This window comes from Hippoglossus hippoglossus, chromosome 6, assembly GCF_009819705.1.
Source record: "Hippoglossus hippoglossus isolate fHipHip1 chromosome 6, fHipHip1.pri, whole genome shotgun sequence".
In the NCBI taxonomy this organism is placed as follows: Eukaryota; Metazoa; Chordata; class Actinopteri; order Pleuronectiformes; family Pleuronectidae; genus Hippoglossus; species Hippoglossus hippoglossus.
The window spans coordinates 5,328,024-5,349,564 of record NC_047156.1 but is presented as its reverse complement, the minus strand read 5'-3'; the positions used below and the strand labels follow the sequence as shown (position 1 = coordinate 5,349,564).

Genomic DNA, 21,541 nt, shown 5'->3' with positions numbered 1-21,541 from the left:
GCAAATTTGCACCCTCACGCTCACGGTGTTAAAAGCTCCTGTGAGCGCTCAGCACGTCTCCAGGGAAAAGGTCAAGAATCCACATATTGAAATTCACACGAGTAAGAACAGACCGAGGAGTGAAGACGGAAGGGAAACGTGTCCCTAAAGCGATGCAGTATGTGATCAAAGTATAAACACGCAGCGCTACGCAAAGGTTTTGGCTGATCCATTTTAAAGAATCCCCGAAAAGCTCAGCGTTGGATTTAACACACATCACCCACAATGCCTTGGGGCATTGAAGATCAAGGTTTCCAGGCTGAACATAATCGGTAAAAATCACAGCCCGGGTTTTTGAAAAAAGTCGTCTTAACGGCGCTTTTAAAATCTTCACACTTCACATTTTCGTTATTGATTCAATACTGGAGATGAAAGAATAACTTGAAATTTAATAAAAGAAAACTCGAATGAACCCGCGTCGCTTCGTGCGCTCGACACAAATTGAATCTAATGATTCCACGTTCCCGTGCGAGCCAGGGAGAAGGATCTGCTCCTGATTACACAGTAGCTGGAGTGCAAACCTCCAAATTAGGCATGTGATCCATTTACTGGGCAGCCGGCGTCTGTAATCTTTACAGTTGGAGAAATATGGCTTCTACATGCAGTGAGAGGAGGGGGGGGGGGGGGGCATTCATAATGATCATAGCAGCAATAATCATTTGTTGCCATAATTCATGCCTAATAGTCGTGTTGACTCTGGTATATAAATAACAGGAGGTGGGGGCTGGTAATGCTAACATTTATTTATCCGCCGCAGTGTTTTCTCCCTGCTGGGGGTGTTAACTGTCACATGCTTAATAAACTTCATCCATCTGTCTCAGGGAGAATGCTGCCGGAGCTCTCTCCTGCATTGTAGATTCACCTCTGAGTGCATGTAGACGCCGTCTTATCGACCTCCTTTACAAAGCACAGAGGAGCGAGAGACATGCACATTAACCCGGTGGAATATACACACAAAGAGAGAAAAAGAGAAAACTGCTCGCTGCATTTTGAATAAAAAAAAGTAGCGGAATAAAAATCAATTATCCAATGATTTTGAGGCCGTAAAGGGAGGACAGGCTCTTCTATTCCGCTCCTTGTTGAACACTCCTAACTAAAACGCCGATAGGAGGTCATTTATGGGCCAGCTGACCACTGAGGAAGCGTATTTCAGCTCAGCCAGTTTCCCGGTGCAGTTACGGCTCCTTGTAAAAGCTCCTTATCAACCACATATCATTTCACAGCATTATAAGGTTTTCATTTAGGAGATACGACCACTAGTAAAGCAGTTATCGTGATGTAATATTCGCATTTTCGTGCATATATAAACTCACAGTTGGCAACGACATGACCCTCATTTATATTGGTTCAGAACATTTGTCCGTTTTGCTTTTACTCAGTGTAAACCCTCTCTCCTCCATGTTATTAGATGGGACATGGACAGGCTAAAAGATGATCCTGTTTTGTCAGTCTACTCGAGTCTGTATAATATGTGTTCTATGTGTTTTCAATGTCAATCGTGTGTATTGTTGAGCCTTGTTTTTATATATGTACTATGTGTTTTCATATTTTAATTATTTGTGTATTGTTGAACCTAAAGGAGGGTTTCTGTCACTTTGCGACAGACAATAAGGTTTATCTATCCATTTTTCTATTCAGGGTACATACGTTAAATATTGTTTTCTAAAAGATGGTTTCTATCATTTCACGTAGATCTCATAGACTGTAAGTAAAGATGGATGATGCATCTCACTTCTCCCAACTATCCAGAAATGAAGCCTAAATATACGCCACCATCTTGCATTGATGACATCATTTGGAGCTTGAGTCGGCCACAGCGTTGAGGTCCTGCCGATACACAACGTCAACCAATCGCAGGTAAGTCTCAACGGGGTGACTTGGTATCGACGAGACTTTGACACAGCGGCTCCACAATGATCCCAAAAGAAGCAAGATGGCGGTGCCTGCATGTGTTTGGGTTGTTTTAGCTTCATTTCTGTACAACGGGATGAAGTAGAGACACGTTGTCCATCTCTATAAACAGTCTCTGGCTTTGCTACACTCACTCTGTCCAACATCGTTTTCTCTGCTGCTTTATTGTTGATGATACTGTTTACTGACAGAGATTGATGACCCAGTATCACCTCATGATGTCCACAAATCCTGTGGCAGTTGTCTGTGTGTGTGTGTGTGTGTGTGTGTGTGTGTGTGTGTGTGTGTGTGTGTGTGTGTGTGTGTGTTCTTCATTTGCCTGTTCTCATCATAGATAGTGCTCCAATCAATTTCATCAGAGGCGGACGAAGGGAGATCAAGCGATCAATGATCAGACACCTTGAGGATCGTTTTAATTATCACGTCAACTGGAACTCAGCGAGAGACCATTCACTGGAATGACACGGAGGTCACGCAGGAGCAACGTGATGTGCTGAGGGTCAACAACTTGTGTGTGTCACACGAATTAAACAATACGATCAACTGTGGAATGTAAAATGTCATTTTATTCACTTTAAATTCAGCATGCAAAGCTACAAGTATTAAAAATGCCTTAAAAGATGTAAATTCTGTTGTTTATTTACAGGTGACTCTCTCTCCAGTGGACATAATCAGGCGACAGGCTCTTGCCACTTTCCTGCAGTAAACTCCCGTCATTCAAGCAGCTGCTTCAGGGGAGGTTGTGGAAAGAGCGAGACAATAAACAGGTGTTTCTATCAATTGTTTGTCACACATAGTGGGAGGCAGGGGTGTCCCTCACAACCAGCTCCTGCTCCATCAAGCACCGCGCAGGCAGATGGCTGCTGCACGGACCTGTGAGTTTATTAAACCCGTGCACACGATCACACATGAATGCACGCACATGCAGACTCTTAAACACACACACACACACACACACACTCTTGGCCTTCAGCTGGAAAAGAGCAGGGCTCAGGGATACCTGCAGTCACCGGAGAAGCGTGGCCTCCTCTGGTGACTGACAACGTCTTAATGAGTATTTCCTGAGTCTCAACTCAATTATAAACTCCCTGGCAGTACCCGGCCGAGAAAAGATGTTCGCGTTCACATCGTGGGCTCGAGTTGCAGCAACAGGGATTCCCCCCCCCCAGGTGTCAGAAAACTTCGACTGGCACAGAGTTGATTGAGTCACCCCTCTCAGTCAGCCTCTTCATTTCTCAGCTCCTCGTTAATTTGCCTGGGAAACGCTTGATTAAAACTTTGTAAGCAGTAAAGCCGTGAGAGTGCATGGAAGGAGCTAGCTGTTGGCCACCTCTCCTGCAGGATTTAGCAGACGAATAAACGGCAGCATGTTCAGAAGTAAAAATAATAAATAAAAAAACACCCACGAGGAACTCGTGGGTGTTTTTGTGACAGAAAGTGACAGAAAGTCACTTTGATCCTTATTTAATGATACAGATTTTAAATTGTGGTTGGATTTTATTTACATCTTTAAGTATTATATATAATGTATTTGATGTGTACTTTGACTTTTAAGTTTAGTCCATGTCCCACCCACTAACATGGAGGAGGTGTGGTTCATGACCTTTTTTTTGCAGCCAGCCACCAGGGGGCGATTGATACTCTTATATACAGTCTATGACTGGCACTATGCAAGCGGAAAAGCTAAGGGGCATGAAAATTCATAAAAAGTGGCCTGATGATGAAACTAAATTAAAAGATAAGATATAATCAAACGTTATAAGGAAACAATTTCATGACAATCCAATTAGATACGGAAAACAAGAGGGAACCACAAAGGTGGGGGATTCATCCTCTGGCAACCATGACTGTACAACTCCATTCAATAGTTGGGATATTTCAGACTGGACCAAACGTGATCTTTGAGCAGCTGATGAGCGACAGACTGACAGAAATCACTGTGTCCAGATAAGGAATAATTCTGCTTTCTTCCCAATGAACAGGATAATGTTTCTTTGTCAGAACGTAAGTGGGAGAAAATCCAAGAAAGCCACAAGTGATTCCACCGAGCGATTGTGTTTGTGAAAGCCGACGTGAAACCCGAACAAAGAGCTAATGAAGTTGAGCGTAGCGAATGATATGACGGGCCTTGTTTCAGAGACATCTGATCTGAGAATGACATTTCAGACCGTCACTTTCCGCCTTGAAAGGATTTCATCAAAGCCCCTCGAGTGAGGGCTGATCCCCGGCACAAAGCGGAGAGAAAGGCGAGGATGAGAGCGAGAGACGGAGGAATGGCGAGGGGATAAGTGAGGAAAGGGAGAGGAGAGAGTGAGGGAGAGAGAAGAGCGGCATGACATCTGAGACACCGCATTAACTCTCTGAATAGGTGTGATATTATAATCAAATTGGTGGAGGGTTCTTTGTTCTCCTCTGGCCCTTCACTAGCACTCGCTCTCTGCACCAAACCACTGGCTATTGTACAGGCCTCTTTCAAAAGCCTCGAGAAATGACAGACATAAAAAGATTTTTTTTTAAAAAGAAATCTAACCCGAGTCGTATAAAAACCTCACCAGTGACAGTATTTCTATGAGAGCGGCATAATGCCTCTCACCTTTCTACCTCGAGTCTCTTTTTTCTGGTGGAGAGACGGTTTTTAACTAAAATTCAGACGTTTTCTTTCTCCTCGGTGTTAAACAGACTCATTATGTGACAACTAGCCTCGGAAAATGGGTCCCTCTTTAATCAAGTTTCTGCTTTTCCTTCCTGGTCAACTTTTATTTAGGATCTACATGTTTAAATATAAAAAATATATATATATATATACTTATATATAAGAGTGGATTTCTGGGATACAAGGTTCACTTTGAAATTACTCTCTTTAGATTGTTTCTACAAATCACTGTCAGAGCCACAGACTGTTGGTCGTCCCCAGGCAGAGAGTTGGAGTATAGGTCAAGAACCTGCGTCTCCTCCATGTTAACAGAAATGACTTTGACCAAAGATGGTTTCTGTCATTTTACCGAGGTCGTATCACACGGATTCAATTGGTCCAATGGTTCATTTTTCTGTTACAGAGTCTGCGTTGTGCAGCGATGGTTTTAGCTTCAAGTTGAGGAAGTGTCGTCCATCTTTATGCATTCATGGTCAAAGCTCATTCCCATCTGCGTCCCTGTGATGTGTGGGAACTGCTCCACTAATGTTTATGAAGCTTCAGGCCTCTGTCAGCATCACTTAAGCAAGAACAGAGACAGTCACAAACAAGTCAGACTCTGGAGCCATACTAATGACCCTGTGAAGATGCTTTGAGATAAATGCTACTGTCAGTATTCAGGTGTTTAACAGGTTCAGTGTTTACTATGTTCAAAGACTTTAGAGCAGCTTCAAAATTAGTTTGATTGTTCACTGACTTAGAAAAGGAGACTGGTGCCACTTTGATTCCCACTCTGGTGAGCGGGAACAATCTCCTGTGAGCAGTGTCGCTGCTTCAATTGTCAGAATCAGCTTGAGCAAGTTCAAGAGGCTGAAAAGACTGTAAATCAGTTAGAAAGACTTTAAAAACCAGATCATTTAACCAAGAAACTTTTAAAATATCGAGAATTCTGAACGGAGTTCGGTGGATTCGTTACAACGGCGGCTCTTCTGGTTCAGGAAGCGGAGTCCAACAGAATTAATCACCACGTGTGACTGCAGAGGGCGCTGTTGCTTAGCAAGGCTATAACATGTTATTTTAATATGCAAAGAAATTCTAATTAGCACCGTTTTGACTGACAGACTCTCATTACGCCGGTTTGCTAGCATAGCTTAAATAAACACCTTGACTGATGTCACACATGGAATGAATAATACATCAGTTAAATTCCTTTTTAAATCTTTGGTTGTAAATATACCTGTCATATAACTGCTCACACCTTTGAGTATCAGAAGACAGTGGACTACACGGCTCATTAAACGACGGCGTGCTGTCTGCAGCCGGCTGCGTTAAGAGGAACCCAGCGAGATGCAGATCTCAGATCAGCTGGGGTAAAACCAAATTACAAGGTGGTGATCTGGGTTCACGAGTGTGTTCTCAGTTCGGCTCGATGCTGTGGTGCACAGCAGGCGTGTGTGTGTTGGAGTGTGTGTGTGTGTTGGTGGAGGCTGAGATGAGCTTTACCCCAGTAACTCCAGGTACTCAGAGTAATAGTGTGTGTGTGTGTGTGTGTGTGTGTGTGTGTGTGTGTGTGTGTGTGTGTGTGTGTTACATTTAATGTATTAATGCATACGAATGAATGCAGAGATTTTTTCCCCCAATAACTAGATTCCACAGTCTTGCTGAAACATTTTAGTTCTACTACACCTCACAGGTCGCTCGCAGCCTCCTGCTACTCCACCTCTGTAGACACTCGATTAATCACTTTGATAATAGTTAATTACAGTCGGACGGTAGACACGTGAGGTCCTTATCTGGGCCACTGCAACCCACGCAAGTGATCTGCTTCTTTCATCAGCCTCTTAAGCTCGGTTAGCATTCACCCAGAGGACAGAGCGGCGGAGATATGGAGGTGGTGGTGGTGGTGAGAGGATGACACGTCGATAAAAGTGTTTTTTTTAAACCTCCTCTTTCTTATGTACAACTCAAAAGATTATTGGACAATGCTGAAGGGAACAGTTCCCCTTTGAAACCACGTTTAAATTCACTAGATCCAGATTTTTATTTCGATCTGCTGCAAATTGCACACACACAGAAATATCAGTGGAAAAACTTGCAATGTTAAAGAAAGAAAAACATGGCTTCTTCGACATCATTAGAGCTTATTGTAATCAACCCATTTATGCTTTTATTCAATTACACGTAAGTGCCATTTTTCATTTTGGTCTTTTAAAGAGGTGCAGACCCGGTGGAGTACGATGCACAAGCCTGTCAACTGTGAACTGCCCAAAGGTTCATGTCCTCACATTATAAAAACCACTTCCTCTGCATGTGGAGAAGTGGTTTAGTTCTGCACATCAACACATCTATGTTCTTAGAGGGTTTTAACACTTTCATGTGGGCGTTGCAAGATTTTTATCATCTTTTCCCCTGTAATCTGTTTAGAGATGGATTTTTTTTCTCAGGATTTGCATTTCAAACATCAGGTTTGCAAACAACCGGAGGCTCCACACTGAACACGTCTTCACTGACTATCATGCAGCATTTAGCTTTTAGATCAATACAGAATAATACTGTCGATAAATTATAAAGTTCTACAACAGTGCATGGGGGGGGGAAACTCTGCCTGTGTTTAGTATGCAGATTTTATGACTGCATCGTTTACTGCCCAGGGTTTACCTGACATCTCATAAGGTGGAATTCACATCCTATTATCTTGACTTCAGCCTCTGTCGCTTAAAACGAACCCCTCTGCATACAGATGAGACCCCAGTTAATCGAGCAGAAGAAAGGGCAGTGGATAAAGCACCGAACAGATAGAGAAACATTAATGTGACATATAAGACATGAAGAAAACGTATTCGAAGATGCAGCTCTGATTTAATCTAAGACACTCAGAGATTCTCACAGCGTAACTATTTAAAAAATAACAGTTATTTCTTTTTTTCAAATGCAGAATTGCTATATTCATGTCAAACATGACGACAAGTTATGATGCATTAGGAGGTTGATTTTTTTGTGTTGAATGTTCAGTGTGTAAGATTTAGGTGAAAGGGATCTATTGGTAGAAATTAAATATAAAATAGTGATGTTTTCACTAGTATGTTTCAGCTAAATTGTACAAATTGTTACTTTCTTTACTCTAGAATGGTTCCTTTATATTGAAATACTTTATATTTACATAAGGAGCAGGTCTTCTCTACTGAGGTAAACTGGGACTAACCCATAAAGATCGGCCAAGTGTTTGGAAATAGCAAGCAGGATAGAAGCTAGTTTTTTCTTGTGACACTGTATAACTACTGTAAATCAACTACAACAATATTAGTGATTGAACATTGACAGGATTTAAACCCGGGCAAACTGTTGTACTAAAATTAAAACAATGGATTCGAGTTGACTGTCAGTTCAGAGTCATCTCAACACATTCAGTTGAATCAACTTTTCACCCGTGTCCCATTCAACAGTGACTTAAAAGTACTAGAAAATAATAACTTTTCCATAAAAAAAAACGCAGAAGATTAAATATGTAAATGGGTCGGGATCCAAAACCAGTAAAACTTTGACAGAAGCGCAATTTCTAATATTCTTCCAGGAAGCCAGCCCAAGGCGTAAAGACACAAGTTAATCATCTTAAATGCCTCTCACAGTTTTGTCGAGCAGTGCTGTTAAAAACTAACAGCCACAAATCTCCCTAGCGCCTCGTCTCCTGTAGCTGCTGATTTTCAGTTCATATTAATCTGACTGAGGCTTTGTCCGATAATCAGTGTAGTGACACAAACGGGAAGAATTGGCGTCTGCTGATTATTATATCAGTGTGATTACACAATATTTTTATGCTGCAATTTGAGGGAAGACTGAGGTTTATTCTCATGACAGACTGCCCACTATCTGAAAATGAAGCTAGTAGTGATCTTGGGAAGCAACCTACCAATCATCAAAATGATTAAAATAAAATAACTAATTAAAAACAAATTTACTGGAAAAATTAATTACCTACAATAATGGAAACCATCTTTGGGAAAAATATATTTGATGTGTGTTTGGCCTTTTATTTTGGTAAAGGATTTAGGACCTTTATGTCGTCTATCTTTACATTTTATGATTCTCGTTAGCTAAGACGTCCTAAATGTGCAAAACAGGATCATATTGTGTGTTTAAAATCAGTTGATAACAAGCGGGGACTCGGATCATGTTTCTCCTCTTGCGACAAAAAAGGAGATTTCTGTCCAGTTGACTTTACGTGTCCTTCAGCATGTTCCCAGTTCACCTTAACCAGTCTGCTTCACCAAAAAAAAAAAGCTTGGCCAACTCCCTCATTTAAAGTAAAACTTCCAGCCCAGGAAAACATCACTGTGGCCAGAGAACTCTTTCCACTTGTCTTCAGCAGCAGAACCTGACAGCCAGTCTCAGCCTGTTGTTGTTTTGTCCTCCTCCGGAGAAAGTGGAGGAACCTGTCTCACTCCCGCACTTCCCTGCTTTTCAGGACTACCACTCTTCAGCTGCACTCTGAAAACTTAACATCGTTGTATTCGGAGCGTCTGCCACATAATTCAAAACACTGTGGTTATCCATTACCGTGCTCTGTGGAGAAATCAGAAACAGTTGCTGGAGTGTCTTCGCAAAAAAACGAGCCTTTCTCAAGTTTTACTTACTTTCTCCTCCAAAGCACTGAGAGCCCACTTTTCAGAATGACCTCCTTGAGCACACGTGGGCGGGAAGCTTGAAAACACAACATGCGCTGCTCTTTTTCTCGGTGCTCGTAGTTTGAAAATAACACCTCAGGTAATATGACTTGTTTGTGGTCGGGGATGTGAAAAGACAATTCTTTCTGAGAACGCTGAAAGCCAATGTTCTCTATTCAAAAGTTGGAGTTTCAGTAATAAATTATTCAAATCTTTCCCTGAACCATTTTACTAACAAGTAGACTGAGATCTGCTGCGATTAGAAACACTGAAATGTAAACCTAAAGTTTGACATCAATGATAATAAGTCCTTTGTATCAGTCCCTTTTCAGTAGAGTATAGATATAAACATATTACATATGTGCTTTGTTGTTGACTGAACTAGTTTAGGTGCTTTTTAGATAAAGATTTGAAGAACTAGTGGTTGGAAGAATCATATTTATTCAATATATCCCAGCAAATGTTTGCCGACATAAATAAAATCTTATGTTATTGTTATTTCAATAAATCGGAGCCTAGTTTTCCCTGCAGCTGGTTAATCTTTATTGCAAATGGCCACAGCGTCGTCACACAGAGGACATGAAACGGGCCATTGTGTCGGGGTAACGCCGTGTTTGGCCCGACGGCAACGAACCAGAGATCGGCACGGCAACCGCTCGTGCCAAAGTATGGACTTGATAAGTACAAGTGTCAGACGACCATGATTCTCCACAGAGAGAAAAAGAAAACCCGAAGAGTTGAAATGATTCAGCTGAAGAGAACAATTCAAACATGCATCCAAGTGAAACAAGTCCCAATCCCCCCCCCACGGCTGATGCTCAAAGGACTGTCAAGTGGGCACCGTGCTTCATATCCTATCTTTCTTTTCTACGCCGCTCTCTCCTCTGACTTCATCTCTTCCCCTCCTCTGCGCACACACTTCCAACTGCAGCTTTTGTGACGACAGTTGAGATGTATTTGTTCTTTTCGTCAGATTATGTATCTTCATTCTGTCTCGTCCTTGTGTTTTTTTCTGTTTATTTTTATTCTTAGAGCACAAATTCTTGGAGGCGTGTGTTGAGCAGAGTCACATAGAGGCTCCTCAATGACTCTGACCCAAGCTGATTCAGTTACAGCAGTAAAACACTGTGAATTCTACTAGATCTTGTATCTACACATGTGTGCTGTCGACTTCCAGGCCGTTAAAAAGACGGTTGCGTGCTGTGCCGGGATATGAACTCTGGGATATGACGAATAGGATATTTTCCTGCAAGAACGTATCCGCCTCCTCTCATCCAGTGTTTAAACAATGAACTGTGGAAAACTGGATGAATCCTGAACACAGGACCCATCTCTGTGCAGAGTCAATTTGATCCCATTAGGACCCGGTAGCATACATACAGTAAATGTCCTGAGATAAGCTGCCAACTTGTCTGTATATATTTCTGGCTGGATCCAAATGTACGCTTGACGTTTCCATACGCTTCACAGTGCAAACACAGAATTACATTTTATTATCAAATCACATTAATGTCAATTTGAGTTTTTCTCCGCTGCTCTTTTGTTGGAAGATATTTTTTTGTGGAGAGAGAAAGGGAAGAAGACGCACAGCGAAGGGCCAAGTTGGAACGAAACCTGCGGCTGCTGCAGGAGGACTCACGCCTCCCTACCTGCAGCTAACGGGTCGATTCTTTTTGTCTCTTTCAGAAGAGTTTGGTTCAAAGTTGTTATAACATCAATTGCCCAATTAAACTCCCATTAATAATCCTCTTGTGTGTCTGTACGTTTAGAGCAAGGAAAAACACAGAGAGAGAGCAGTGGTGGCCATGAAGCAATTTACCCGTGATGCCTCGACACATTCAAAACAACCAACTACTGAGATATAAGCTGTACCCTAAAAACACAGTAAAATGCACATCTTGCTCTCTGTCTCTTTCTCACCACCTCCTCTCCATTTTGCTCCACTTTTACAGAGCACATATTGATTGGGGGCGGGGGGGCTTGCGTTGCAGTGTTGACCATATTTATACCGCCTCATCAGGCCAATTAGTTGCAGGATGATAAGCTGCTGCAGCACCGGGGCCCCTCAGCTCTCTCTGACGAATGTGGGGCTAATTGGGGTCAAGGTTGTGTTTAAGGCTGGAGCAGAAAGAGCGAGCTGGGGCTAATCTAATCAGGTGCACCATCAGACCGCAGTTTAATCGCGTCATTTAGCGAGCAGTTAGATGTATATTGGGGACCTATTACCTCACCCCCCCCCCCCCCCCTTGCACTAAAAGCGGAACATACATTCCGTGCATGCACGTGTGCAGAGGTGCACGAGTGTCATGTTGTGTGCGTCTGCGAGAGTGTTTGAGTTAAGTGCAATCATCGTCCTGCGCCCGCCACCATCAGAGCTATCAAAGGCCCATCTGGGTAGCGTGCATGTGCGTGTTTGAGAAGTCGTGTGTGTGTGTGTGTGTGTGTGTGTGTGTGTGTGTGTGTGTGTGTGTGTGTGTGTATGCGTGTGCGTGTGCGTGTATGTGCACGACACCGACCGCTTTTCTGTGAGTGAAGAGCCCAGGTGTTCCTGTTAAGGTGTTAATTAGATTAGTGCAGATCAAAAGGGGGGGGCATTCACTGGGGAGCAGAGGTGGCGGGGGCCATCCCGACGGGGCGCCGGATCCAAATGCTGCTCGTCATCCACCAATTAGGATGAATTAATCACTCACTGGAGTGATTTGATTGGTCCCCCTGAACTGAGCGGCGACCCAATAATAGGAATATGCAGATTTCAGCAGAAGAGCGGCAGCGGGAGCGAAGAGGACGAGAGACGTTGGACTTTGATCTGACATTTAACGAAGGTGTTTCTGTCGTTAGAAGAATCCTCCTCCACCCAGTTCTATGTGCTTCCTGTTATATTACAGAGATAAAGAACGACGGCCATTCTCACATCTTTTACTCTATCTGGTAAGAACACGCCATTAAAAAACATCTTTAAAACAGTCGTAGGTTTCAGAGACGAGGGTACTTTGATCATCTTAGTGTGTACTGAGTAAAGTGTATATTTTTACAGTGCATGTATGTGCAACCTTACCCGTCTTCACAGGCTGCTGCAATATCTAAGAAGCTGTGTCTCTGAGCTCCAAGTCTAAAGTCTCAATTCTCCTCATTCACTATGATTCGTATTGACTCCAATGGATCGAATGAAAAATGTAACCCGCTGGGGAGATATGGAGAAATAGTGATACTACAAAATAAAGTTTTGAATTTTGGAAATAATTGACCCTGACGTTAAAACACTGCCTGAGAGCACAAGTGGATTCACCAAACCAGTAGCGGGTTAGCAAATGTCAACTGGTTGCTGGAAGTGGAGAAGGTTGCAAATTATTTTTTTCTTTTACTGCCAAATGTTACAGATTAAAAATTGGATTCTCGTTTATTTCTTCCACTCAATTGTATTTGGTGGAGACCCTGCGACCTGATCTCAACAAGGAAGTTGGCGAGTTCAAGTTTCTTGCAAGTTAAAGCAAGGATGAGCAAAGCAACACAAACATGACTCAAAAAAAGAAACAATCCCAGCTCCCACAACAAGCAAGTATTGATTAATGAAGCCCACACACACAGAGCCTAAAGGTTCCAAATACACCTAACCAGGCTGGTGAGGTCATTAATCTCTATAACCTCACTTTTGCAGCTTCATTATAGAATAAAAAAACATCACAGCTTATTGCCCACATCCCCAAATTCCAATTTCAAACCATCGCATTCCCATTGGTGTAGCATTGTAACAATTTAATGGCTGAGTTCTTTATAACCTGGCGAGCAGAGCCTCATCTACAGAAGAAGTAATTTAAGTGAGACCATTAAGAGTGCTTCAGGGAAACTCTCAGGTCCTCAGGTCAAGACAAAAACACACACAGCACCAGCACACTTGTCCCCAGTGGGTCAGCCTTCCCATTACCAGGGACAGGAAGACGTGACAGTGTCCGTGCACTAAGGGAAAGATGTTTGCTCAAACTCTCGCTGCTCTTGCACACTCCTTCCTCTTCGCTGTGGGACATTAACACAATGGTGACATTAACACAGTGGAGAGAAACTCGTCATGCGGAGACGTTGTTGTGGGTTCACTGTGGTTGTGTGTGCGGGTCGGTGGGAAACATTCACCCCAGCACAGCAATAACCAAAGTCCTGACAAACACAAAGAGAACCTGCAGCTGGAAACATGTGAACTCTGGAATATATCCACTGGAATTGGCCGAGAAGCAAAACACAAGCTGCCAGTGGTTTTCAAAGTATTTATATATATTATTATTCTTCACTTATTTGTCTCACGGAACAAATTCCAAGTTATGACAAAGCACAAAATGTCAGATTCAATATGTTTCTTTTTTCACTGTGACATAATCTTCACTAAGATTCAAATCTGCACATTGATTTGATCCATTCACTGTGAAGATGTTAACTTCATCCATAACGATCGACCAGGCTCCAAAGTGGAGAGAGGGAATAAAATAAATCATCATCAATACATAAACTTTTACAGTTCAGGCCATTTGTCCCTTTGACTGAACAGTGATTTTTTTTTAATGAATATTTACGGTCACATATTACGCTCCCTTACTCGGACATGTGGCTCAATAATATCATAAAGAAAGTCTGACTTTCATTTAACCTCTGAGGTAAATCACTTAGCACACACTCTGTCTAACAGGTTCCGACTTCCTGGAAGAAAATCTAAATTTCATTTTCAATTTCAGGAAGTGAAATTGCATTTGTGTGTCCATGAAGGCGTCTAACAGCGACTGGAGAAACTTCAGCTTAGGACACCTTGACTTCTCTTTGGGATCATATAACAGAGGCTGCACGGATAATCTCTATTGAGACCAAATATATGTCACATCTTCAGCGGTGTTTCCTATTTCACCTCAACTCTCCGGTGGCAAAAGTGTAAAGGTTGCATCTGCAGCTCAAGTTATCAGGACATTTGAAAAAACTTCACCGAAAAACTTCACCGAAACTTCCAAACACAAAACCACGACTGCAGACTCTCTCTGTGAGCAGTTCTCTGAGACACTCACTTTCAATGTCTCAGCAGTAACACTGAGAATTGGTTCCAAACCACAGTACTGGCATTGAGGTGAATTTAAACTGCCAGGAATCTCAGCTCACGGCCAACAAACCTAACGAACCTGAGCCCGTGTGTGTATATAACACCACTCTGTGCTCCGAGATAGTATAATATATAATCCGTGTAGAAAAGACACAGCGGCGTTACGCTTTCCTCTAAATGCCTCCCAAACCACAGCGGAAATAATGCATACAACATTGAAGCCAATTATATTGTACTCTCATCACAAAGGAGAATAGCTTTTAATGTGCTGAGAAGCATCTGGGGAGGCTGCTATTTGTTTTTCGTCTCCTCTTTAGCAGCGAGGTGCTCTTTCATTAGGGGAGCAGGAGCACAGTGGCAGGACCACACACTGAGAGCTTAAGTCTGTCTGTCGATTGAAGTCAGTTTCAGCACGTCTCCCCAAGGAGGCTGGTTTTCAATGGGAGAAAGAAAATAGAAAATACTGGAATGCACAAACACAAACACACGAATAAAGCAAAGCAAATGAGTGTATAATTGTGTATCATCATCATCATCATCATCATCATCATCATCATCAAAAAAAAGAGTAATGTGGAAATGTAGATCAGTTAAAAAGACTTAGAAGTTGTAAAAACAGAGAGGAAACTTTTAAAATATCATGAATTCCAAACAGAGTTCTGTGAGTTTGTTACAGCGGAAGCTTTTCTGGTTCGGGAAGCAGGGGATCATGGGTAATATCCACCGTTCAGTGGTGTCTCAGTTCGGTGAGTGGGACGACACAGTCGGAGCTTTTCAACTTTCAGTGATACGGAGTACAAGTTGGCGTTTGTGCCTTATGAATGCAAAAAAATGTGGGCAGCAGTTAACAAAAGTCTTAAAGTTTTACAGTAAATAGCAAAAAACAATTTTAATTTCTTAAACAGTCTGTATTTTTTCATAATGGACCAGTGCAACTACTTTTCAAATGAATTTTCTGCTGCTTTTTTGCCCCAAATTCCCCAAGAAATCTGTCGTTTGCATCTTCCTGCTAAAATTATATATATGTTATCATAGTAAAGTCAATTTCATATGATGTTAGCAGTGAGAATAATAAACCGTTCCACACTGTAAACACGATGTGTCCCTTCTCTTCTCATACGACGATACGACGTCTCCTCGTCTCTCGTGGGGGTTCTGTGTTGTCATGTGGCACCGGGGGGCAAACGGAGTGATCCGTCTCCGGCTTCCCGCCGAAACGGGGACAGCCTGCTTATAATTGCTGGAAAATGTCACCACAGTTGATTACCAGTGATTTGTACCACGGCAGAGGGAATCCAAATAAAAAGTAGAGTTGATGAGTGCATATTTAATGAGGCTCATGCATACTAATGCACGCATCTCATTCCGCTCAATTTCCTCACATAAACACATGCAAATTCATGGTACAAGTCGGTGGAAACATAAGAAGTCGTCCTAATGAATGAAATGCAGAGATATGAGCCGTCGTTTTCTCAGCTAAGTGGTCAACGTGGAATTATTCTGTCAGAAAATGTCCACAACACATTGTGCATGTCTTTAAAAATGTATTGGGGCGACAAATCTGATTTACGCAATAAGATAAATGAGATTTAAAGGTTTTACATAAGTCAGTATAAACAGATCATAAGTGAAATATAGGCCGTCCACCCTCAAACAGTGGCGGTTCCGGATAATATACAATTGCTTCTGTAGTAAAAGAAGCATATGTTTGGCAATATTTTCCTGGAAGTCGTTTTTGTTTCGATGATAAAAACAAGACATTTGAAACAGAAACAAATAGAACCCATCAGAAAAGACACATTTCTCTAATTAATATTTGCTTGAAGCCACAAAATGAATTAGACTGTGTTAATTCCTGACACTTGGAATATTTCAATTCTGGGGAGAAATTGCCAGAGTCCACTTGCCCTTTCTGTCGCAGTCATTAAGTTCCCTTGCTAATAAACGGCGAGTATATTAGTGGTTTCAAACGGGGGAAGGAAAGTGTAAACACAACTCAATTTGTATTCTGGTGTTTGCACTGCACAGCCTTAGCTGGCCCAGCTGTATGGGACCAGGACCCCTTCTGAGAGTCTAATGAAACAGCGACTTTCTTTGAGACACACAAAGATGTCACGTTAGGACAAACCCTGGCTGCTCTGTATAGAAAAGAACACACACACACACACACAACTTCACCGTCTAGAGGCACACAAATTAGTTGTGTCATGGGAAACGCACGGGGTTAGGATTCTGCTTATGTACAATACTTCAGCAACACATGTTCACGTACTCAGGCAGTAATCAATGTGATGGCGCCTGCTGTGGTTTCAAGCCTACAACAATGTTGGACACACGTTTGATGCCGTAATTTGATGTTCGGGGAGCAGAGGCCGGCCGTTCATTTCCTTGATAGTTGTCCCTTTAAGTGTGACGTCTGCAACAAGCTGTTGACCTGCCATGTTTTATTTCACATGCACCTGTTTGGATTCACCATTATGTAAATCCGCCCCAACTCTGAGGGTCCATCAGCATCTGCCGGGCGCCAGGCGGGGAATACAGATGCAGGGAGGAAGGCGTTTGGGGAGGCTCCTCACGTCTGCCTGTGGAGCAGCACAACAACTTGGCCACAGCCCGGGCTGCTCCGACACTCTCCATTCTTCACCGGGATTGATTCTCACCGACCAATGGGCGATCCGACTCATCAATATTCAGAATCGCGCCGTCTTAAAATAGCTTCGGCTTCAGGATTTTAACCCTTTCACGTCGAGCGCGGTGATTATAATCAAGGATTTAACAAGAGGGAGTCAGGGATGCACTGCTGAAGGGGCACTATCAGGGTGATTTCTGGTTTCTAGAATAATCCTGATCACATTATAATAATCAGCACATGTGTTAGAGTATAGCTACAATTTCACATGAATATTCTATAGCACATCTAGCATATGGAAATCCAACGAGCCATGAATTGAAGATGGAACGGCAGCATGTTGCTTATGGTGTTCGTTTTAAGAGCGACTCCATTTAATTTAAGCCTGAACAAATCAAGGTTGTGTTTTTTAATGGCTTCATTTACTTGTTCCAAGCGGATGAACATTGCCACATTGGAAAGATCCATTAAAGAATAAAACGATGCAGGTGCAAAGCAGAGGTCAAGATCGTCCGGACCCGGCTCTGAGAACGGGGCTGTTTCTTCAGAAGTTGCGATTTGCCAATGCCACGTCCTCCTGCAGACTATAACCGTGTAAGACAGACGCCTAATTGTGTAGAATACTTGGTCTTGTTCGAGGATCAAAGACTATCGTGTGTGCACTGAACCCAATTGATTGCACTCTATCTCCTGTAATTACTAGCTTTTTAATGAGTCCTCTGTATATCCAGATTTTAGCCCTTTTTTCTGCAGTTTCTTTTTCGCCATGAACCTTCCAACTGCCGGCAGCAAAACATTTTCCCTGTCAAGATTATTCATCAACTAACGAGGTGTTTTATCCGCCCGCATTAGCATATTTACTGCAGGACAATGGGAGTCAGGCCGAACGTTAGTCACAACGGTTTGCTACCTGAGGCGGGAGTAAACACAGCTACACACTTCTCACTCTGTAAATCACAATGCTTACTGTACTGACAGCTCAATGCGGGATGACGCCGTCTCACACAGCAGCTACTCGTGTAATATAGTTCAAATGAAAAGTGTTGTAAGTGTCTTTCCTTTTTTTCTCTTTGAAGGATTTATATCAAAGTCAAATTGGGCAACACATCATCCACAAAGAGTGTGTAAGCCTTTGAATGGGATCTGTTAAAATCTCCATAATCCTTGACACCAAAATTAAACTGCAGCGTTTGATCGCTGGCGACACACTCCCCTCAAGCCTCTCCTCCCACTTCAGGAAAACAGACAGCCAGACCCACACCCCCCCACCCACAGAGAGACAAACTTGTACAGAATGTACAGTAATTTCAGCCAAAATATGTCGATGGTCAAACATGGTATCAACATCCGTCCTGGGCGATCTGATAACAAGCACGTGAATGGGCGGGACTCTGCAGACTGGATGGGGTTAAAATATTATTTCTGGATGGTGGCAGGAATTGGAGACACATGGTCTCACACACACACACACACACACACACACACACACACACACACACACACACACACACACACACACACACACACACACACACACACACACACACACACACACAATGATGCTAATTGTTGATGATTTTCATGCAGTTCTTTTTCTAAACCTCCGTCATTCACCATCTATGAAATTGTGCCATATTCCTTAATTTTGTCTTTTCACATTCAATTCAATTATTTCTTCTTTTGATTATAAGTATCATGTTCAATGATGATTCAGGGATCTGCAGATTTCTCCGACATGCGCAACAACAAAAACGTGTACACAGATGTTAAAATTCAGGGGTGTGTGTTTTGGTTTGTGAGCGACTTGCATTATTTTTGTGCCTCTTTCATGGCGCTGCTGTTATCTTTGTGGCCCAGAGGCCACAGGATTTATCAGGCATGCATTCATCCATGCAGGTCACTGCCAGAACCCAGGGAGACTCCCCGTCAGAGCTGGGCTATGACTTCCATACAAAATATCCAGGTTTGTAGACTTAAAAAAGAGAAACTGAACGAACAAACTTCAGAGAAGTGTCTGTGGTGAATGTCTCAGAGAGACGGCCGTACAGCTCCACCAGCTTGAGAAACCCGGGGATACTGTATCTCAGCGATGTCTCTGCTGCTCCTGCATCTGGCTTCACTTGCCCATTGAACAAATGCCACCAAATTCACAGAACGTCCCTTTGTGGCCTCAATATATCTCGTAAATCCCCCACCGCTGACCTGCAGTCTGCGATGGACGGAGTCTGGAGTATGAACATGGATGTGGATGACATCTCAATATGGAAGAACTGATATTGCAAGTCATTAAGGGAATGGTTTGACATTTTGGGAAATACTCTAAGGTGGGAAGATTCATATAACTCTCATTTTTGTGCAGTGAATTTAGCCTCTAGCCAGAAAGTGCTCATTCAACCTCATAGTATAAAGACTGGAAACAGGAGGAAGCAGTTCTCTTAGCTCTGTTCATAAGGTATCACACCAAAAGCTCAACAATAAAACCATTGTATTGCTTTAATTGTACCCATGTAAATGACAATGAAATGTATATTACCATCAAGCCAATGTACAGTATAAATATGTAAACTATAAATATCCCAAACAGCTATGAACATTCCTTAAACTATGCCAAACAAATAGTATTACACTGGGGTCTCCTCAGGCGTTTCCCTTTAAGAATACAGACATCCCAAAAATAAAAGCACCACCCACATAGCTGAGAGTCAGTATTGATCTTCTACAATCTATTTATGTTGCTCACTGTTATTGTCGTCCTATTTTTCCATTCATCCGCAGCCTCCTGTGGGATTCTGCTGAAAACACTGCAAGCCGACATCTAGGACGGGAAAAAATAAACCAGCGTCTTCTATATATATTCATGTCCAGGCAGAATATTGTGTTTCTGAATCTCGGAGGAGAACGGCATGAGGATGATGATGATTCTAGTTTGAGTGCATTCTATCAAACTCTGACTCCGACAGGCTACAAATGGATTAACCAGATTAAATGGAAAAGTGACAAGACGGAACATTTAACTCCCTGTTTGACAGTCAGAGGGCCGTGGGCTTAACAAAATAAAAGCCAGTTTATCACAGTCGCACTGCGAGACTCCACACAGAGGATCACTGTACGGCCTCAGCACGACTGCCGCAATTTGTGTCATTGCACAACTTCCTCTTCTCATTTTCTCCTTTGCAGCTGAATAATTCTATCAAACACAAATCTTCGCTGTGGACGGTTGATCTGAGTCTCAACTGAAGGACGCAGGGTAGATAGAAAATGGAAAATGGCCGATTTAGTGTGTGAACTGCTAATTTGACCCCTCGGGTTTCGCATTCCGACGCCATCTTGGTTTTTGGAAGCGAGAAGTAACCGAGCGGGAGGTGGAGCCTGACAGAAAACTCACGTACATGTAAGACATCAATCACACGGTATCCATGCCCAAATATAGTAAGACTTGTTTGTGGAATCGTTGGAGTCGCCCCCTGCTGACCGTTAGAGAGAATACAGGTCTACGCAGTCATCAGTCAACAGTCTCTGCCATTTTGAGGTATCTTTACAAATGCTGTTAAAGTCTGGTCACCTAATGAGAGAGCGGCCCCGACAGCTTTGTGTCTGCTCTCAGCGGAGGCAATGAACCGAGCTGAACTTCATCAGCAAAGAGAAAGTGGCATGGGAGCGGGAACAATAAAAAAAAAAGTACGGAGCACACAACAACAAACTTTTCCAATCAATGCACTTTCTCATGGAGAAGAGGTGAAATTAATTCTCGCCTGAAGGGCTGTTGTAGGGTGGAGGTTCGCTGGAGAGTAGGAGCTGTTGACAAATACTCTTCATCCTTGGGTCAATGAGGATGAGTAAAATAAAGATAGGGGATGAAAGCGAAGGAGCGAGGGGGGGAAGACAGCAGAGGGAGGGCTGGTGAAGGATGTGACAGCAGGTGGAAGCGAGGGGGGACAGACGAGAGGCAGTGGGGGGGGGGGAGAGCCGTCAAGAGGGAGGTAAGAGTGCTGGAGCTCCGTCTGAACCGAGCGACAGCAGAGCGTCGCCAGGACCTCCCTGACATTACCGAGGCCCTCACTCCCACTTAGCAGAGATGTTTCCCTCCTCGCGGCGAGCAGTTGTCTCCCTAATTATTCCGCCCTCCACCTGCACGCCTCGCTCCGCTCGCCACTCTCCTTCATCTCCTCTCTCAGGTCTCACCCTCCTCTCCCTCTCCCCCTCCCTCCGTCTCTCTGCTGCCCTTTTAATTCCTCCTTAGGACACGGTAGAAGTCAGAACTCTCCACTCTCGCAGATTACCTCGGAATTTTTAAAAGGTCTCGTGTTTTTTTTTTTTTACTCCTTCTTCTTCTGTGTGCATAGTAATTTGAATGAGCAAATATTTGAGCTCGCCCTAATATTTTGCATCTACTGGTATTTTTGCATTGTTTGGTTTAGAGAAGTTTACTTTACTTTCATACTTTAACTTAATATCACTCTACTTACCTACTCAAGTAGGATTTTGGATGTCGGACTTGCAAGTTAAGATTTGTACATTGTTGATTTAGTGTTTTAAGTTGAGGAAAGGATCTAAATACATTTTCTCACCACTGTTCTGCAATGACAGAAAAGACAGAA

The 21,541-nt window shown here is 42.8% G+C and overlaps 1 protein-coding gene across 1 annotated transcript in view; it reads right to left on the bottom strand.

The window, feature by feature from the left end:
• The window catches only part of cdh13 (cadherin 13, H-cadherin (heart)), a 285,157-nt gene that overhangs the window by 70,126 nt on the left and 193,490 nt on the right, over positions 1 to 21,541 (bottom strand). The gene's annotated exons all lie outside the window — the stretch shown is intronic.